The sequence below is a fragment of the Pleurodeles waltl genome, chromosome 4_1 (assembly GCF_031143425.1).
Source record: "Pleurodeles waltl isolate 20211129_DDA chromosome 4_1, aPleWal1.hap1.20221129, whole genome shotgun sequence".
Taxonomy (NCBI): Eukaryota; Metazoa; Chordata; class Amphibia; order Caudata; family Salamandridae; genus Pleurodeles; species Pleurodeles waltl.
Window position 1 is genome coordinate 205,245,229 of NC_090442.1, and position 22,049 is coordinate 205,267,277.

General features: G+C 48.0%; 1 protein-coding gene across 1 annotated transcript in view; it reads left to right on the forward strand.

Annotated features, from left to right (window-relative positions):
• LOC138287579 (sodium- and chloride-dependent GABA transporter 2-like) overlaps window positions 1-22,049 on the forward strand; it is a 641,212-nt gene that overhangs the window by 87,234 nt on the left and 531,929 nt on the right. The window lies entirely within an intron of this gene.

Genomic DNA, 22,049 nt, shown 5'->3' on the forward strand with positions numbered 1-22,049 from the left:
CCCTGCGAAGTTTCTATCAGGAGATGCCATCTGGAGCGCCATACTTTCAGTCCTTGTTTACTCCCTGAAACCCTTGTGAGAATTTGCAAGGAATAATATTTTACCCAATTCAAGATAGCTGCCACAGTAATCAAATCTGTTACCTATTTGCAAATCCAATATGGACCTTGAGTTATTTTCTATTCATTTGGCTTATGTAAATGAGGGAAATTGCATCATATTTTGTGGTGCAATGCTTTGTGCAACCCTATTCTTTTGATCCAGTGTTTCTGCTTGATTGACAGATCTTTCTTGTAGCTTTGCTAGTTCTCATTCTATACCTTTTCCTTCTGGGTTATCCTGCTCTTCCAGTACTCTCCTGGTTCCTCCTTGGAATTCTTCTAGAAGGATCTCCTCTTTAACATTGGTGTCTCCAAGCTTCAACCCTGGTAAGCATTGGTCAATGCTCCAATCCAAGACTTGTGAGTCCTCGCTGTTTTTTTTTGCCTTAGGGGTTGTTTTCCTCCATTTGGAGCCTTTTTTGGGGGGGGGGCACCTTCTGTTTAGGAGCTCCCTTGTGTCAGTATCAACATGGCTGGTTTCTCAATTTGGATGAGCAGTATTTTACATGTGATTCATATGCCGCTTTTAGGTGTCTCCTTTGGTTACATGTTTGTTACAGTGGTTGATGGTATTGCGAGTAGATGGAGTGCCTAATTTGAGTACTTGCCATCTGGGAGGATTGCTAAATGTATTTGTCATCTCAATGTGTGTGTTTGAGGTAATTTGTATTTTTTTAAGGATCCACAGTATCCCTCATGCCTGCACTATGGGAGGTTGGGCATGTGTTGTATTCAGTGTGTTATGTGTCATTATTGAGTGATATATGTTTTATGAAGAATGGGGTACTGTTTTGAGCTTGATGAAGTCTAACTAAATGGCACTTCTGAGCTATGGATGATAAGTCACCTCTTTATTCCGTGCTAATTATAATAGTCGTAGGTGACAGGCCAGATTGGAATGATGTGGGATGGAATCAAGGGGTGTCAGAAAGAATAGAATGGAGCAGGGTATTATTGGAATGAGCTGCAAATGGTTTGAAAAGAAGATGGTTATAGATATTATGAAGTGTATGCTATGTTTGCTATGCTATTGGATAAAGGTTTCAGTTTAAGAAGCTTTGAAATTGGGATTTGTTGACAAGTACTGCTGCCTCACTAGAGGCAAGCTCTCAGAACGTGATGATGAACAATTAAAGTGGATCTTTTAAGAAACTGGGTTGTTGTTTGACTGGGGTGTGAGCCCTGGTCAAGCAGCAACCCTCCGGCAGGTTGGCATAGAGTAGTCAGGCTTAACTTAGAGGCAATGTGTAAACTGTTTGTGCAACACTTAAAACAGTAACACAGTGAAAACACACAACAAAAGGAGCTCAAAACATAGTTAGAAGAATAGAGTATGATATAACAAATGAAACAGGATACAAATTACAAAAATCCAATTAGTAGAAGCAGAGACATTGAATTTTAAAGTTTTCAGTAAAAAATAGTGCCAAAAAGCACAAAGAGCTATTGGACTGGAACGAAGACACAAGTTCGGGCCAACCATGAAGCAACACAGGCTGGCTACAAGGTCCCAGTTAGGCCCCACTGAACAAAGTACCTGAAACTCTGGTTGTGGTGCATTGGTTCCAATAGGTGATGAAGCTGAGATGTAGAATTTTAGGGCCTGATTTTAACCTTGGCGGACGGCGGAAGCCGTCCGCCAAGGTTCCGCCGCCAAATGACCGCACCGCGGTCACAAGACCGCGGCGGACATTCTAACATTTCCTCTGGGCCGGCGGGCGCTCTCCAAAAGAGCGCCCGCCGGCCCAGAGGAAATGCCCCTGCAACGAGGACGCCGGCTCAGAATTGAGCCGGCGTAGTTGCAGGGGTGCGACGGGTGCAGTTTTCACCCGTCGCGTATTTCAGTGTCTGCATGGCAGACACTGAAATACTTTGCGGGGCCCTCTTACGGGGGCCTCTGCCATGCCCATGCCATTGGCATGGGCACGGCAGGGGCCCCCAGGGGCCCCGCGGCACCCCCTACCGCCATCCTGTTCATGGCGGGTTTCCCGCCATGAACAGGATGGCGGTAGGGGCTGTCAGAATCCTCATGGCGGCGGAGCGCGCTCTGCCGCCATGAAGGATTCCCCCGAGCAGCGGTAAGTCGGCGGGAGCCCGCCGACTTGCCGCTTCTGACCGCGGCTGATCCGCCGCGGTCAGAATGCTCGTGGGAGCACCGCCAGCCTGTTGGCGGTGCTCCCGTGGTCGGTGGCCCTGGCGGCCACCGGCCGCCAGGGTCAGAATGACCCCCTTAGTGTCATGGGGGTTGCCATCAACAAGGGATGTGAAAAGCTGTGCTGGGGAGAGTGGCTCACAGCAGTAGTTCCCAAGATGCGGGTTACTGTGGTGGTGCGAGTCTTTTGTGACAGGTTCAATCAACACAGTAGCGACAATATGTCAGTTCTGCAGGGGGATGTGCCTATCCATAGAAGAGATGCATTTGTTCTGCTCAAGGATCAAATACTGAGCAGAGGCGGTGCATCAGTTTGCTGGCAAGCACCTTAGGCCCAGTTCCAAGGGTCCAGGACTGGGATGGCACCACGTGGCAAGGTAGACACACAAATAGCAGAGTTTAGGTGCAGAAGTAAGGTGGTTGGAAGTTTTAATGTCTCTGAGACTTCAGATCAGGAGGCCACCCAACTAGTCCTTGGAGTCACTCTGGGTTCTAAATTCAAGAGTTACCGGTCCAGCCCTTCTCACCCTGGAAAGAGGGCAGCAGGCTGCAGTCAGCACAACAGAACAGGAGCCCAGCAGAGGGCAGCCCAGCAGAGTGGCAGTCCTTCAGCAGCACAGCAGTCCATCTTCCTGGTAGACTATCCACAGGTCCAGAAGTATACGGAAGTGGTGGTGTCTGAGCTCCGGTTCTCATACACAGTTGTGACTTTGAAGTAAGGGAGACTTCAAAAGCATGCCTTTGAAGTGCACAGATGCCCTGCCCTGCTTAAGACTAAACTACAGGGGTTATACAGCCCTTTGTTTGGGGACAACGCAGTCTAATCTGAGGTAGAAACATCATTGACTACAGACATTCATACATCTCATTCCTGAACTTTAAAAAATAGTGGAAGGGATCAGGAGTTATAGATATTTTTAGCATTTATGCATTGATGCCTTTTTCTTTCACTCATCACATTTCACTACACATTCTCTTCACTTGTGTGAGCACTGGATCTGTTTCTTTTCTTCTTTTTAAAAACAAATGAAAACAACTGTTAAAATGTATTGCATAAATATATACTTAACCATTTTTTGTAGAGTGGAAATACATTTTTATACAATATAACTTGCCTGATCTTTAAAGGTATGTAACTTTTCTTGTTGGGGATATCAAAGGTAGTAGGTTTACAACTGGGTTACTATACATGCTACCTAAGTAAACTATGGTGTTCTCTATATATTATATAGAGATATGGGTTCTATAATTGTTATCACAGTGAACCACTGTTTTCTTTTATATAAACATTCTAAAGGTGGCACTTTCCAAACTGCAATTTAGAAGCCAGCTTTACCATAAGTTAGGAGTTAAAATTGTGATTCCAGAGACACCAAACTTGAAGGAATTATCTCTTCCCAAATGGAAGTTGCACTTAAAAACTGTAATAAGGCAACTCCAATGCTATCCTATGGGATAGGCCTTGCAGAAGTGAAAAATTACCTTAATAGTTTTCACTACCAGGATATGTACAACTTAAAGGAATGCGTCTTTTTTAAAAAAAAAATACATTGCACCCTGCCACCTGGGCTGTCCAGGGCCTACCCTAGAGGTGACAAATGTTTTAAAGAGGAAGGTTTGGGCCTGGCAAAAGTTTTATTTTGCCAGGTCATCATGGCAGTTTAGGCTGCACCCACAGGCTCTGCAGGCCTGAGACATGTTTAAAGGACTGTTCATCAGTGCAGCAGACCCACTAGTACCATACACATCACAGGCCATAGGCACATACTGTGCACTTTACTAGGGATTTATAAGTAATCTGAGGATACCCCAATATTACCATGTTTTAGAAGTTAGAGCACAAGCAGTCCTAATACCAGGAAAGCCAGGGTCAGAAAAATGGAAGAGTAAATCAAAAAGTAGGAGGGAAGATCACCTTATGGCTGAAAGGTGTAACAGAATTAAAAAAAGAACTAGTCAAGCTAAGCCGTGAGAATTAACTTGTTACCTATGTATGCCAATGCAGGTCATATAGAGCAAAAGTGGAAGTGTAGGGAATTTTTGAGGCTGTACGATTGTGCCTCATGGTGATCATATCCTTATTAGGGAGCCTAAAGAGTCTTCACAAAAATAAAGCAATATTATAACCAGCAAGGACAAAAACAAAGTCTTATAGGATCTGGCATTTTGAAAACAGGTAAAGAAACAATGCAACAAGACCACAATCTTAGCAGCCATGTTGGCATCCTATGAGCAATGCTGAAGACAGGGAAATCCCTTTGGAAAGCAGGCAGCCTCCATTTAAGATCAGGCATAAAAATAATCTGCAAAAAGAGTTGGAAAAGTGAAAATCTTCAAATACGACATTATTTATAAACATATATATAGATAAATCACACACATGCATACACATGCACACACAAGAAAATAAAATATACAATATATGGAAGAAGAAAATGAAATTGACAATGAGATTGCAAAGAGCTTACTAAATATATAACAAATGCATCTACATAAGGAGGAAGAACTTTCCAGCATGATAATTTGCAGCCCTAACCCATTTTTATATGTTCTATCAGCAACCTATAGTCCCAAGCTTGGTCAAATGGAGGAGCACAAGGTTTGAACATTTGCTTAAAGCAAAATGCAAAAAAAAATTGATGAGTAAGCAAGACGTCTATTGCTTAACTTGCTTAGAGATGAGGTGGAAAAATTGATAGTGACATTTCTGGAATCTGATATAAACACATGCAGGGGGCTCATAAAGGGGGTCATTCTGACCCCCGCCGGGGTCGGCGGTAGCACCGCCAACAGGCTGGCGGTGCCCCGCAGGGCATTCTGACCGCGGCGGTTTGGCCGCGGTCAGACCAGGAAAACCGGCGGTCTCCCGCCGGTTTTCTGCTGCCCTGGGAATCCCCCATGGCGGCGCAGCTTGCTGCGCCGCCATGGGAGATTCCGACCCCCTCACCGCCATCCTGTTCCTGGCGGTTCCGACCGCCAGGAACAGGATGGCGGTGAGGGGTGTCGTGGGGCCCCTGGGGGCCCCTGCAGTGCCCATGCCAATGGCATGGGCACTGCAGGGGCCCCCGTAAGAGGGCCCCACTTTGAATTCCAGTGTCTGCTTTGCAGACACTGGAATTCGCGACGGGTGCCACTGCACCCGTCGCACATCCTCCACTCCGCCGGCTCCATTCAGAGCCGGCTTCCTCGTGGGGAGGGGTTTCCCGCTGGGCTGGCGGGCGGCCTTCTGGCGGTCGCCCGCCAGCCCAGCGGGAAAGCCAGAATGGCCTCCGCGGTCTTTCGACCGCGGAGCGGCCATATGGCGGCTCCCTCCAGGCGGGCGGCTCCCGCCGCCCGCCGGGGTCAGAATGACCCCCAAAGTGTCTTAAGAAAAGGTTTAGTCTGCGGAGCAATTTATATTTTGAAAGGTATGTATTTAACATGATCTGTCAAGGAGACGAGGAAACAAAGGAGGCATTTACAAATAATATTTAGTACATTTTCAAGGCTTACTAGTGAAGAAGCAATACTGCTGCTGATAACAGAAGGATATAATTATAAGCCTTTCTAGGGGCCTGATTAGGAGTTGGGCAGATGAACCGCCATAACTCCAAAGCTGCGGTGGTGAGGTGGCAGTCAAGTTTGCAGCCTCACCATTGCTGTATTACGATGTTTCCACCAGGCTGACTCGTGGGAATGTCATATGATTACTTTTCCGCCAGTCAGCCCGGTGGAAACAATGTAGCTGCATTAGCCTGGTCTCCCTTAGGGAGCCGAGGCCAATGCCCTTGCACACAGCACCTTCAGAATGCGCACTGTTTGCAAAAGCACACTGTGCACATTCCAAGGGTGCTGGCAGGGAGGGCCCCTGCACTGACCATGACATGGTCATGGGCAGTGCAGAGGGCACCCTGTGGCCCCAAGCACTGGCTTTCCCCCAGCCTTTTCATGGGGGAACCCCACCATGAAAATACTGGTGGAAAGCAAAGTCGGGATCAGCCTAGTGGTGTCGAACTTGGCACCGTGCTAGCTGACCACAACTTTGACCGCCTTCAACCCATCGAGATCCTTGATCGTGGCCGAGGTGGCGGTCTCCTGGTCATCCAACCACCATGATTGTAGTCTGGTGGTCAGACCCGAGGTCTGGAACAATTCCAGTGAATTCAGAACCCAGAAAAAAAACTTTTGGAGAAAATGTAGAACCTGCAAACTATGTTACTAATGGCTCACAGAGAGACAAGAGTGAAAGATTATGATGTTAATCTGGAACAAGAAAAATTACAAAAATAGAAGCATAAATAAGAAATATGAAAATCAAAGGAAAGATAAAAAGTTGCTGAAAATGTAAAAAGATGAATCACTTTGGTATTGTTTGTAAAGCAAAAATTCAACACTGACAAAGAGGGAAGCTGGGGAAAAGCAGAAGAGAAACTAAAATAAATATGAGGCAAATGTAAGATCGTGATTGTGTATGCACACAAGAAACAACAAAGGAAGGCAACATGGCTAACCGATTATGCATGATGCAAGAGTCAAAGGAAACATGTATAATCAAAGAGACATTATATAGAAAAGACTTTCTGTTGATTTCTTTTGGATATCAAGAGGTGCCATCTGTACTAGACAGTATCGCAACATGTGTTCCTATGTGCATTACCAGATTTTAAAAACTGCAAAAGAAGCCCGTTCTGAGTCCCTCAACCATTGGTATTTTTATGTGGGGTGTTCTTCAAACTGTCTCGCTTAGGACATTTTTTGAAACAGTAAAGTATGGAGACATGAATAGCAGAGAAAAAGTTCATTTTCTATGATGAGAGCCTCCTGGACTATGTCGTTTGAGTAATGTCGTGGCTGAAGACAAGGGGCCTCATTACCAGTTTGATGGTCTTATGACTGCCAACACGTGATTGTGGTCAGACCGCCGCAGTCCTGGCAGTCCCACTGCCAGATTACAACCCTGGCAGTAAGACTGCCACCACCTCTGGGATCATGGATCCTGACGGGGTGGCGGTTGGAGGCGTGGCTAGCCATGGAGGTGCCCATAGCAGCACCGCCGTTGTGATCACAAATCTACTTTCCGCCTGCCTTTATATGGCGGTTGAACTGCCATGGAGAAGCTGGTGGAAAGCCAGTGCTGAGGGCAACCTGGGGCTGCTACCCTGTCCATGGCATGGGCAGTGCATGTATTCCTCTGGAAACACCCTTAGAATGTGCACTGTCTGTCTGCAGATAGTGCATATTTCGAGGGTGCTGTTGTGCCACGTCATTGGTCTTTGCTCCCTTAAGGGAGCTGAGGCCAATGACGTGGCACTGTTTCCACCGGGCTGACCGGCGGAAATATCAGAATACAATGAAGATCCATAGCCTAGGAGGATTTACAGGAAGCTGGCCACAAAATATAGTGCAAAGTTCTGGGAAGTCATAAATTGTCCCTTTTTTGGGGAACTAGATAGACCTAGAATGGAAACAATGGTCCCGGAAGAGGACTGGATTTGCATTATAGTAGAGTTTTTCAACAAAGCCCAGAAGGGCCTTTGTTGGAGGAGGATCAAATAGCTGAATTACTGCCGGTGCCTTTGTCAATGCCTATTGAAGTTGGGGAAGTAGAAAGGGCATTAGGGACCTCATTACAACCCTGGAGGTCGGTGTTAAAGCGGCGGTAAAGTCGCCAACAGGCCAGGTGAAAAAAAAAATGGAATCACGACCATGGCAGAAACCACCAACATAGACAGGCACTTTAACACTCCGACCGCCACGGCGATACAAACACCGCAGCGGTAACCACCAACAGACAGGCGGAAGACAATGTACCGCCCACAGTATTACAACAGGCCAATCCACCACCTTTTCCGGGGCGGATTCACCGTGAACAAAAACACGGCAGAAACAGGACTTAGAAGGGAAAACGCTCACCTCTACACACCCTACGAGGAACCAGGACGCCATGGAGCCAGAACTCCATATTCTACCTGCCTTTGTCTTCTTGCTCCTCTACCAGGAGCATGAACGCCGGCGGGGAAATCCACGGTGAGTACTGCACCTACGACACAGGGGAGGGGGAGGGAAAAGAGAGTAACACACACACGCAACACACAACACCCCACCCTCACACACTACAACACACACACTAATACATGTTGATACATTACAGTTACACCCCTAACCCCCCAGAAGAATGCAAAGACAAAAGGAAATGATTGTAACAATTGTAATCAATTAAAATCCAGTACTCAAAAATATATATACACTATTAACAAATATATACAACAAGAATATAAGTCCAGGTACTGCACTATTCATAGTCCGTGGACCACTGGGCCCAAAATGCATGGGCGAAGCCCACAGAAAATACCCGATCAAAACAGAGAGAACACTGCAGGGGCATCAGATAGAAATACAACAGGCACCTCAGGGGGAAGGGAAGGGGGGCACCTCAGCCGGATGAGTGCACAACGCCAGATCCACAAGGGGGCTCCATGCCCACTGCTGTATCCTGGGGAGAGCAAAGCCAAAGTCTCTCAAGTCTCTCCAGTGGGTGGTTTGCCCACTGCTTTATCCTGGGGAGTGCAAAGCCGCAGTCTCGCAAGTCTCTCCAGTGGGTGGTTTACCCACTGCTTTATCCTGGGGAGTGCAAAGCCACAGTCTCGCAAGTTTCTCCAGTGGGTGGTTTGCCCACTGCTGCATCCTGGGGCGTGCAAAGACACAGTCTCACAAGTCTCTCCAGTGGGTGGTTTGCTCACTGCTTCATCCTGGGGAGTGCAAAGACACAGTCTCTCAAGTCTTTACAGTGGGTGGTTTGCCCACTGCTTCATCCTGGGGAGTGCAAAGCCACAGTCTCACAAGTCTCTCCAGTGGGTGGTTTGCCCACTGCTTTATCCTGGGGAGTGCAAAGCCACAGTCTCACACGTCTCTCCAGTGGGTGGATTGCCCACTGCTTCATCCTTGGGAGTGCAAAGCCACAGTCTCTCAAGTCTCTCCAGTGGGTGGTTTGCCTACTGCTGCATCCTGGGGAGTGCAAAGCCGCAGTCTCACAAGTCTCTCCAGTGGATGGTTTCCCTACTGCTTTATCCTGGGGAGTGCAAACCCACAGTCTCACAAGTCTCTCCAGTGGGTGGTTTGCCCACTGCTGCATCCTGGGGAGTGCAAAGCCACAGTCTCACAAGTCTCTCCAGTGGGTGGTTTGCCCACTGCTTCATCCTGGGGAGTGCAAAGCCACAGTCTCTCAAGTCTCTCCAGTGGGTGGTTTGCCCACTGCTGCATCCTGGGGAGTGCAAAGCCACAGTCTCACAAGTCTCTCCAGTGGGTGGTTTGCCCACTGCTGCATCCTGGGGAGTGCAAAGCCACAATCTCTCAAGTCTCTCCAGTGGGTGGTTTGCCCACTGCTTCATCCTGGGGAGTGCAAAGCCACAGTCTCACAAGTCTCTCCAGTGGGTAGTTTGCCCACTGCTTCATCCTGGGAAGGGCAAAGCCACAGTCTCACAAGTGGATAACAGTCTCGACTGGTTCTGGAAGGGGCTTTGTGCCCAGAGTGCTTCATCCTGCCAAGGACAGAGGTAGTGGATGCCTTTCTCCACTGGTTCTGGAGGGGGCCTTTGTGCCCAGAGTGCTTCATCCTGCTCGTGCGGCCTCAGTAGCGGCGGTGCTTGCGGCGCTCATTGGCCTGCGGTGCTGGTGGGTGGCTCAGTGAGCGTGCTGCTGGCGGCGGTGTCCTTGGCAGCGGTGCTGGTGGCGGCGGGGTCCTTGGCAGCGGTGCTGGTGGCGGTCTTGTCCGCCGTGCAGGTTGGCGGCGACTTCCCTTTCTTTCTGTGCCCCTTCCCCACCTTGGATGGTGGCGCAGCGGTCTTCCCACTCCCAACTATAGTCCTGGGAGAGCCCTTGGTGGCAGGTGTTTTGCACTTCTCCCTCCAGGCAGTGGCCAACTTCCTATGCTTCTGAGGTGGGGGACTGTCCATGGTCGGGCTCCTTGGCACACTGGCTGCCCTGCTGCTTGGCGCACTCCAGAAGCCGGTTACTGCTGGCACCACTGTTCCCGCTGATGTGGTGGCTGAGGTGCTGGGTTGGGACCTGGAAAGGCATGCCCTAGGGGACTGAAGGGGTGGGGGAGGTGAGGGGCAGAGGTCAAGGTTGGACAGGAAAAGTATTTTAGACACACTGGGATGGGTAGATGGAGGGGTTTGGGAGTGGAGGAAGAGGTAGTGGTTGTAGGAGGTGTTCGGTTGCTGACTTGGGGTGAAGGTGCATGGGCTGGAGGCTGTCATGAGGTGGATGGCTGTTGGGTGGGTGTGTGACTGCATTTGTGTACCTTGGGAGGTGGGGTCACAGACACACTGGGAGAGGACACAGGGGATGTGAGAATGGTAGTGGGGGTGGTGAGTGCACGTGTGTGGTGATGGGTGTGCTGGTGATGGACGTAGTGGCTGAAGATGTAGTGCATGCAGGTGTGAGTGGAGACGTGACAATGAGGGAGGAGGAGACGAGGAGGAGGGGGACACAGTGGAGGCAGTGGCTGTTGGTATGTCTGCATGGGTATGATGCTTGTGTGAGTGCCTGTGGGATGTGTGGTGCTTATGTTTGCCAGAGCTTCCCTTGTGTGTTGAGGTGTGTGCATGCTGGTCTGATGGTGTGCTTGGGATAGGCTGAGGTACAGGAATTTGTTTCTGGGTGGAGGAAGTTGGAGGGGGGAGGCTGGACGCAGGGACAATGGCTGCCATCAGTGCAGAGGCCAGAGTCTGAAAAGCTTGCTGTTGGGCTGCCTGACCGGAATGAATGCCCTCCAGGTATGCATTTTTCTGTTGCAACTACCTCTCCACACCCTGGATGGCATTCAGAATGGTAGACTGCCCAACAGTGAGGGATCTGAGGAGGTCAATGGCCTCCTCACTGAGGGCAGCAGGGCTGACAGGGGCAGGGGCTGAGGTGCCTGGAGCGAAAGAGATGCCCACCCTCCTGGGTGAGCGGCCACGGGGCACATGCTGAGGGTCTGCTGGGAGGGCGGTGCTGATAGGGGGAGGCGGCTGTACCTGTAGATGCTGGGGGCACAGAGGGACCTCCCATCAGAGGAGGACTCAGTGTCGCTGGTCTCAGCACCTGTTCCCGCAGTGGAGGTCCCCTCGCCCTCTGTCCCACTGGTGCCTTCAGACTCCGTGGTCCCCCCCTCCAGGGCCATGTGGGATGCAGCTCCCTCCTGCTCCGGTGCCACTGTTCCTCCGCCTGATGATGCTGTAGGCTTCATAACATGGCTTTGCGATGACAGGTGCCTTTTCTGCAGGAGGATGGTCCAGATGGAGGTCTAGTGGCAGCTGTGGAGTCTGTGGACAGTGAAGACGAGGAAGCAGAAGAAGAGGATATCGACAACAGAAACACAGTGATTCATCAATACTACACAGGTAAGAAGACATCACTGCCTGCTACATCTGATACACTTGTTCTACCTCTCATCTGTCTGTCACTTTCACCCAGTGTATGGACCCTGAGTTGTCACTTTCCCTTTTGATTTCACAGATGTGGGTCCCACTGTGTGACATCTGCTTTGTTTCCTCATGGACTAGAGCTGTGTGACATAGGTATGTTTACAATACAATGAATATTGCATTTTTCCTTAGTTATTGCAACATTTTCAAAAGCACAGACTGCCTCCAGATTGTTTTGTGATTTAAGGGTGTTTATTTAAGTGCTAAATAGTGGAGGGGGTTGTAAAATGGTCAGGGGTGATGGTGGAGGAATGTCCATGGCAGAGTCCAGTCTATTAGTCTCACAGGTGCATTGTCCAAAGGGGCATAGGAAGTGGAGATGGGGAAGTTGATGGATAGACAGGGTGACAAAGTGGGACACAATGATAACAATCAGGGTGGTCTCATTTCTTGGCGGGGGTCTTGGCATTGTTCTCTGTCTTTGTCCTGGATCTCAGGGACCGCTTCTGTGTCTATTTTGAGCATGGTGGTGTGTACCACCAATTGAATACCGCGGTTGAAAGACCGCTGCGTGGATTCGTGGGTTGTGATAGTGTGGGCGTATTCCTGTTGGCGTGAAGGTGTAGGTTTTGTTATTGGCAGTTTATCACTGACCTTTGGTGTGGCGGACTTGTGTGGGTGTCTGGATTTTGGCGGATTCCGAGCTGTGGGTCGTAATAGCTGTGGCGGTCTTCTGCTCAGCAGTAAGCGGCATTTACCGCCAATGTTGTAATGACCCACTAAGTCTTTCAGCCCCAGGTAAAGGCCCAGGTCCGGATGGGGGGCTGTTGACTTTAAAAAAAACTTATATTCAACTGTGGGCTCCTGTACTCACAAGAGTTCTGGAAAGTGCTGTGGATGTAAAGATACCAGAATCTTGAAGATTAGCGATTCAAGTCCTGATTTTTAAGGAAGAGGGCTAATCCTCCCCAGCATGTGAGGTCAATCCCCCTGCTAGACACCACAGTAAAATTATTAGGAACAGTAATTTTGGGCCATCTGGAAATGCTGGCAGAGGAGCACCAGGTGCTGACCCCAGTTCAGTTTGGCTTTAGGCCGGGAGTAGGCACAATTGGCATTTTGAACTTGACTCTAATCACTAGCAAGTACGTTCATACGAAAAAAGGGTCTATACATTTAACTTTTCTAGACTTTTCATCTGCTTTTGACCTTGTGAACTGGGCTAAACTATGGGAAATTCCGGACACTTTGGGCCTGGACCCTGATTTACTTACCTTGATAAACCGTCTTCATCATGATTTGAAAGTGATGGTTCGTTATGGCCCACAGGGAGAACAGACACCACAGATATCATCATCCAGAGGGGTAAGGCAGGGGTGTATCCTCACACCTTTTTATTTTTGATTTATAATAATGGTATTCTGCATCATTTAAATGAGGTGGCAGTGGATGTAGCGAGGATGGGGGGGCTTTGATTTCCAATATATATGTGGACAATGCAGTTTTAATAGCTCGTATCGCAATTAGCCTGCAAACTCTGAAAAAGTAATTTGAAGGATTCATGGATGGTCTAGATCTAAAAATGAATGAATCAAAAACCTTTGTCATGTCCTCTGGCCGAAAGAATGCTAAGGCAATGATACATGTTATGCGGGAAGGCTTTTACAAATAAATTATTTAGGGATTGCCTTAAGTTCCACCACCTCCTGGATGGATCTTATTGCAATAGAAGCTCAGCAGATGCAGAGGAATTCAGAGGGCATTTTCTGTTTTGTGCGGAATTTAAATCTTAAACCCTTGAAAGAAATGCTTGCATTATTTAACATAAAATACCTTTTTGCTGCCAGATATGGGGCTGGTGTTTGGGAGGTTCAGGATGCAGAGATAGTCCAACGAGTGGAAAAAGGCTTTTTCAGACCTTTCTGATCAATTCCAAGTAATACAGCAAATGTTATTGTGCATGAGGAACTGGGCTTAACTTTTATGGAGGGCAAAATTAAAATTGCCCCATCTTACTTTTGGGTGAATGTTTGGGTGAATGTGGAAGAGAAATTAACCAGAAAATCTATCAAGGATTGTTTATCTTTATAATATAGTGAGTAAATCTCACGGATTAAGTATGTTGAAACCATTTTGAGCAAGATTGGCCTCCCAGAAATATTTTTGGAACCAGGAACAATGAGATGAGATGCCAAGTTATTGGTAAAAAAGGAGTATACATATGTTGGGAAGGTTAATAGACTCTGAGATATTTTAAGGTTGGAAACAGTAGATCAATATAAATCAAATATAACAACAAATAAAGGCATACCTGAGCTAGTTTTTAAATCCATACCGTCCTACCTTGCTAACCTTTTATACGTTTAATTTGATACATTTTACAACTGTTTTTCCGATTCAAGGAGGCTGGGTGCAGGATCTTCCTCCGTGTTATTGTAATCATGTTATAAAACAAAGCACAAGTCACTTTACTCTTTTCTACTCTTTATATGAATCTCTAAAAAAAGTAGTTTTTGATTCCATGTCTGCGAGAGGCTAGTTCCAAAGATTACCACGAGGCTATGAACTTTTTTACAGAACCTTAGCTTGCAGTTCCGAATTTTATTAGATTGGACTTTCATAAAAGAGAAATTTAAGAGTTGCTGGTTTTTTAGTGGTGTTTTAACTTTAAAAGGTGATGTATACTATTTTTTATATTTTAGTGCTTTAATGGCAAGTGATTTTGCTGAATAAAGACATTTTGTCTGTATGTCTCTCACAAAGTCATTAGCAAACCAAAACTGCTTTTCCTATGGAAATGTGGTCCTCACTATACCTAACCATAACTACCTAGTGACAACAATGATCAAAATTATCATTACAGGTGCATCCATGTTATGTGTAGGTGATTCTAGTGCTGATTTCTTGTGAAGCGTCTGACGTTGAAATATGTTATAAGATTCCACCCAATAAGTGAAACTATGTTGTAGTCCCCTTTTATGTTTATATGTATCCACTTTATTGCCATATGTGATCCAAGCCGCACTTTGGCTGAAACTCAGCATGAGCTGACAACTTTTGCACCCTGGTTTACTGTGATGTCTGCAGTGACACACCATTATACACTTATGGGAAGGTATCCTTAGAGTACAGCTCTGCTTCCCCTTGGTCTAAAGACAACAGAGCTGTGCCAATGTACAGGACAACCTGTGTGAGAAGAACAATTCTGCCAAGTCCAAAGACATCTCTGAATAGCTAATGGGTCATCCAGGACTGTCATATTTTTCTCTGTCTCAGCTCAGGATTAGAGCCCAGGCCTTTTGTCACTCTGCTGGGCTAGGTTAATTACTTTACTGTCCAGCTGTAGGAGCAATGGCCACCGCCCACAAAGGGAACAATTAACAGTGCTTAAGTCAACATCTGGGAAGGAAAGGTGTGGGGTGGACTGCTCTGCATCAATCAGCCAGCTGTTACCCTGTGCTGGGAAGAGGGCCTCCTAAAGCCCACTAAACAAAGGAGGAGCCCAGACCTCTGGAGCCAAACCAGGAGGGGGACTCTTTTGCAAATTTGCTGGAGTAGTCCCTGACAGTGATGTCAGCGAGTGGTAGAGCTGAGACCTAAAGAGCAGAAGTGAAAATGACTCCTGGGTGATGCCATTTTGAAATATCCTACAAGGTAGTGCAGAGAGGTGGGGACAGCAGCAGAGATATGATGTGGTACATTAGGATAGGCCAGAGGAGCATCCGTGCTGGAAAACCCACCCCCACATAAAAGGTCCTGCGCACGGGAGAGAGCTTTCTCTTGGGTGTGCTTTTCTGCTGGACACTCGAACTGGAGGCAACCATCATGGACCGTTGGAAGAATGAACCCTCTGACTACCATCCTGCCTCAGGCACTCCCCAGGATTAGTCCTGTTACACCCCCTCAGGAGCATTTGGGGGAAAGACTGGGCATCTGCCTGAGAAAGGAGAGAAGCCCAGAGGAAAAGTAAAGAGGAAGGCTGATGCAGGGAGCCAATGAAACCAGCGCCCCACAAAGTTCATCACCTTTGAGACCAAGAGGCCTGATGAAAGTGCTTCAGGTGGCTAGGGCTCACCACCAGGGGCAAAACAAGACCAAACCTGTCCAAATCACCCAACGGGCTTGAGATATTGCATTTCCTATTTATGGGCAACCTTTTCCCCTCCTGGAGCACGTGGAGCTCCAATGTGAGGCAGCTTTTAGCTGCAGGAGTGGGCCAGGGCGCGGTTGCTGCCCACAAGAAGCTAAGAGGTGAGGAAGCATAGTTGAGCACCCTACAATGCAAGAGAAGGGGGCACAAGACCCTATCCCTGGACCCCAAGAAGTTAGGTGGTGAGGGAGTGCTGTTGCAACCCAAAATACATGAGAAAGGGTCAGTATCCCATACCTGGGGCGCAAGCAGCTACTTGGTGAGGGAGTGCTGTCGCACCTCCCACAATACAGGAGAAAGGGGATCATCACTGGGCCCCAAGAAGCTTATGTGGTGAGGCAGTGCCGCAGTGCTCCCCCACAATGGTGGCAGGGGGGCCCAAGACCCCATCCCTGTGCCTGTGTCTGGGGGTAGAGGGAAGTCCAAGTTGAGTGGGACTCTGAAAAGATAAATCGCTCAAGGGTTTCCAAGGATCTTTAGGCATTCCCTAGGCTGCAGCATGTGCTCTACGACTGGAAGTGCTGCAGCCTCTAGGGGCAAAGTCTATGGCTCCAATGTCTGTGGCCTGAAGGTGGTCAACATAAGTTTTCATGTTGTGCAGACATCATCTAGAGGTGAAGGGTAATATTTACACCTGTGATGATTATAAATGTGATGCCTTTTAGGGGCTATGTTTAAGTTGCAGTATTTTATGGTAAAAGATGTAATGAGTATATGCTGTAGACATCCTATACGGGTAAAGGGTTATATTTGCATATGTGGTGATTATAAATGTAATGCCCTTTAGCAGTACATTTTAATAGTGTTATTCCTGGTAAAAGTTCTGCTACACAAATCACCCAGGCATGCATAGACATTTCCTCTCATGAATGCTTTAATGAAGTAATGGCACTGACAACCACTCCTGTTTAAAAGTATACACACTTTATTGGCAATATGAAGTGCACCTATTCAAAGTTATATTCACTTATTGCATCAGAATAAAGTGTTTTTTACATGTTTTTTTTATCTAGATGGCCCTTTGGGAGGGTTGAGAGTGATTACTCAATGTCATCAAGAACTATTTCTATCCACTTATGTGTATTTGTAAATTGCTGCATAGTATCTAGTGTAATAAATGTAATTTTTCCTTTTTCAAAAGAAAAAGCACAGACTGGACAAGAATTTATTGAGTGCTATTATAGTGTTTCTGTGACTGGTGATTGCTATTCTACACCAGCTCCCTTGAGTAGGCCTTAGACTGTTCCACTTCACTACCCTGAGAGTCAAGCGCAATTTAAGCCAGCACTGCATAGTATATGCAGTTCAGAATGTCCAGAATACAGGCTTAAAGACTACTCACGGTTTTTATCATATTGCTTACTAGCACTGCAGTCAGTCAAAGTGAGGTGTTTCATAGACCTCTGTGTGACCTGGAAGATCTGCATTAAACATCTTAGTTCCAAATAACATTTCTAAAGATGTATGTTGAATATTTTAAAAGGTGTACAATAAAATAGTACTCATCTTGGTGCATTATTAATAACTTGTCATGTCTATGCACTACATAGGTTTCTAAGACTATTAGTGCCATTGCATAAGATCCTCAAAGTCAAGAATTGTTTAACAGAGTACTGTTACTCCTTTCAATCACAAAATTACTCCATGAGAGAAGAGGTGACTAAACGGTAGTTGACTTCTTATTTCAAACAAGGCATTCATTGAATTCTCACTTCAAACAAGGCATTACCAAAAACCTTTGAAGTGAATGCTGGAACCTGATCTGTTTGAAAGATCTCACTCCTCCGGGTATAACAAATATTTTGCAACCTCGTGAGTCATTGCATTATGCTTAGGCCATACTCACGTAAAATATGTACAGCTATTTCCAGCTGACTAAGGGCACTAAGATAGTGTAAATAGTTCCTTTTATGAAAGGAAGCAGATGTGGTCTTGTAATAGTGGAAGATTTAGGCCCTCATTACAACATTGGCGGTAAAAGCTGCTTACCGCCGTGCAGAAGACCGGCAACACACCGCCGCGGAAATCCGCCACAGCTATTATGACCCACAACACGGAATCTGCCAAAATTCAGACACCCACACAAGTCCGCCACACCAAAGGTCAGTAATAAACTGGCGAAAACAAAACCTCCACCGTCACGCCAACAGAAATACGCCCACACTATCACGACACATGAATCCACGCAGCGGTCTTTCAACCGCAGTATTCCATTGGCGGTACACACCGCCGTGCTCAAAATACACACACTTTTACAAAACACAGCCACATTGGACAATTCAAAATACACACACCTGATACACATACACACCCCACTCCCACACACCCAATACAATATAAAACACACACCCACATCACCCACAAACCCCTACGACAAAAACACAGAAAGAAGGCCAGAGAGAGACACTACAAACTACTACCAAGCATTCACAGGCACACCAGAATATCACCCACATAACTTCCTTGCACCTCACACAATACACCACTACATATCAGCACACTTATCACACACCCCACCCCACACATCACCCACACCATCCCATGGCATGGCAAAGACACCCCAGGTTCTCGGAGGAGGAGCTCAGGGTCATGGTGGAGGAAATCGTCCGGGTAGAGCCACAGCTATTCGGATTACAGGTGCAGCACACCTCCATTGCAAGGAAGATGGAGCTATGGCGAAGAATAGTGGACAGGGTCAACACAGTGGGACAGCACCCAAGAAATCGGGATGACATCAGGAAGAGGTGGAACGACCTACGGGGGAGGTGTGTTCCATAGTCTCAAGACACCACATCGCAGTTCAGAGGACTGGCGGCAGACCCCCACCTCCTCCCCCACAACTAACAACATGGTAGGAGCAGGTCTTGGCGATTCTGCATCCTGAGGGCCTCGCAGGAATAGATGGCGGAATTGACTCTGGTAAGTCAAATCTTAACTATTACATCCCCCACCCTACCTGCATGCCATCACATACCCCCACCCTCACCCTCACCCTCACCCCATCACTCCACCCCCATCACTCCAACTCATCACAAACCACACATCCCAACACCAAGCCCTGCATGCAACACCAAAGCATGGACACCCATCACCAAAGCATGCCCACTGCACATACCCATACACCCCCTTAAACCATCATCACACAAGGTCCCACACAGGAATGCAAGCACTGGGGTACACGGTCACCCACCCATTGCACACAATGGCACACACAGATGTAATAAACATCCTTTTATACCCCTGCAGGACCCCTACACAACGTCACCGGACATGAGGGTCCACACATGTCCACACAACCAATAGAAGAGGCCCACAGTGATGACAGCAGCTCATAAATCAATTGCAGGGATTACAACCTATGCAGCCGCAGCAGATGCAGATGCCTCGTATGCAGATGACGCAAATGCAGCCGATGCAACAGCAGTTACCCATGGTACCTAATCAGCAAATGCAAATACCTTTGGCACCAATGAGTCAGCAGCAAGTGATGGTTCCTCCACAGGTCTCGGGTCAGGTAATGAGTACAAATGGCACCGTACAACAGTTCCCATTACACAGTGAGAGTGGAATAAACAATGTATGGGAGAGTGAGAGCTCAGAAGAGGAAGGAGATTGTGTGCTTGCAGCATCCTTAGAAGTTGATCAAAAGGGTCCGTACGTAGAGGGAAGAGTAATGGGTCATCGTGTTTCATTCTTGGTGGACACGGGAGCCACACGTTCAACTGTTAAGAGTAGTGAAGTACCAAATTTGCCACTCTCAGGGAGGACAGTTCAAGTGGTGGGAGTAGCAAACAGGCACCTGACGAACCCAATTACAGATCCGGTACCAGTCAGCATCGGTAACTATCAAGGGGTGCATCAGTTTGTGATATGCGATCTGGATGACCAGCCCGGTCCATCGGGGACCTCGGGACAGTCGGTTCCCATCACACAGTCACAGGCCACTAAGGAGCTTCCCCCTCCTGGAAACACCAGCACAGCACCCACCCAGCGGGCCCATACCACTGTCCCCAGGACACGTCAATCAGCAGTGTGTCCACCACTACAGGAAACCCAGGCTAACCCACCACCCCAACAACAGCAGGGACCTGGGGGCAACGGCAGTGGGCACATGGTCCAAGGGACGGAGACCCAGGAACACAGGGGAACTGGGAGGGCTGCTGTGCGACATGGGGAGGACAGGCCCAGGGAACCTACTCCCCACGAGGCCCTCTCCTCCATCATGGGAGCCTATCACCAGTCCCAGGAGACGATGGCAACGGTCCTGGCCAAGTTTCAGGAGACCCAGCGCCTGCAGGAGGAACAGTATATGGGCTTCAGGGAGGAACTCAGAACCATCAATTCCACCCTGGGCACCATCGTAGGGGTGCTGAAGGAAGTACTCAACACCAGGAGGGACACTGGCACAACAAGGGGCCCCTGAAACTAGCATGGACGATGAACTGCCCACCACCTCCGCCGGCGCTAGTGGACAGGAGAAACCACCACAGGACCACCACACCAGCACCCCACACCCCGCAGAGGGAGAACCACCCCGCAAACGGTCCCTGAGATCCAGGACAAAGACAGAGAATGATGCCAAGATCCCCGCCAAGAAATGAGACCACCCTGAATGGCATCCTTCTGTCCCACCCTGTCCCACCCTGTCCATCCTTAAACTGCCCCAGCTCCACTTCCTATGCCCATTTGGGCAATGCACCTGTGAGACTAATAGACTGGACTCTGCCATGGACATTCCTCCACCATCACCCCTCACCATTTTGCAACCCCCTCCAATATTGAGCACTTAAATAAACACCCTTGAAGCACAAAACAATCTGGAGTCAGTCTGTGATTTCGGAATAGTGTATTAGCAATTACTGTGGCAAAAAGCTCTTTCAATTGTAATGTCAACATACCTATGTCACACAGCTCTAGTCCATGAGGAATCAAAGCAGATGTCACACAGTGGGACCCACATCTGTGAAATCGTAAGGGAAAGTGACAATTCAGTGACCATACACTGGGTGAAAACGACAGACAGTAGAGAGGTAGTAGTGTTAAAGTACATGTAGTAGTCAGGTTTGTATTCTTACCTCTGTCTTACTGGAAATATTGCAGGATCACCGAGTTCCTGTTGTCCATTTCCTCTTCTTCTTCTTCCTCGTCTTCACTGTCCACAGGCTCCACAGCTGCAACAACACCGCCATCTGGACGATCCTCCTGCAGAAAAGGCACCTGTTGTCGCAAAGCTAAGTTGTGAAGCATACAGCAGGCCACAATGATCTGGCACACCTTCTTTGGTGAGTAGAATAGGGATCCACATGTCATATGGAGACACCTGAACCTGGCCTTCAGGAGCCCGAAGGTCCGCTCTATTATCTGTCGTTTTCGCCCATGGGCCTCATTGTAGCGTTCCTCTGCCCTTGTCCTGGGATTCCTCACTGGGGTCAGTAGCCATGACAGGTTGGGGTAACCAGAGGCACCTGCAAATGGTGAGGGACAAATGTTAGACACACACTAACCTGTAGGGATAACCCCAGACCTAGACAACCATTCCCACTGTCTTGCTTCCAGGTGCTCACCTAATAGCCACACACGGTGCCTCTGGAGTTGACCCATCACATAAGGGATGCTGGTATTCCGCAGGATGTGGGCGTCATGCACTGAGCCAGGGAACTTGGCATTCACATGGGAGATGTACTGGTCTGCCAAACACACCATCTGCACATTCATGGAATGATAACTCTTCCGGTTTCTGTACACCTGTTCACTCCTGCGGGGTGTACCAAAGCCACATGTGTCCCATCAATGGCACCTATGATGTTGGGCATATGTCCCAGGGCATAGAAATCACCTTTCACTGTAGGAAATCCTCCACCTGAGGGAAAATGAAGTAGCTCCGCATGCGTTTCAGCAGGGAAGACAACACTCTGGACAACACGTTGGAAAACTTAGGCTGTGACATCCCTGATGCTATGGCCACTGTTGTTTGAAATGACCCACTTACAAGGAAATGGAGCACTGACAGCACCTGCACTTGAGGGGGGATTCCTGTGGGATGGCGGATAGCTGACATCAGGTCTGGCTCCAGCTGGGTACACAGTTCCTGGATTGTGGCACGGTCAAGCCTGTATGTGATGATCACATGTCTTTCCTCCATTGTCGACAGGTCCACCAGCGGTCTGTACACCAGAGGATGCCGCCATCTCCTCACATGTCCCAGAGGACGGTGCATATGAAGGACAAAAGCGAGCACAGAGTCAACCAACTCAGAG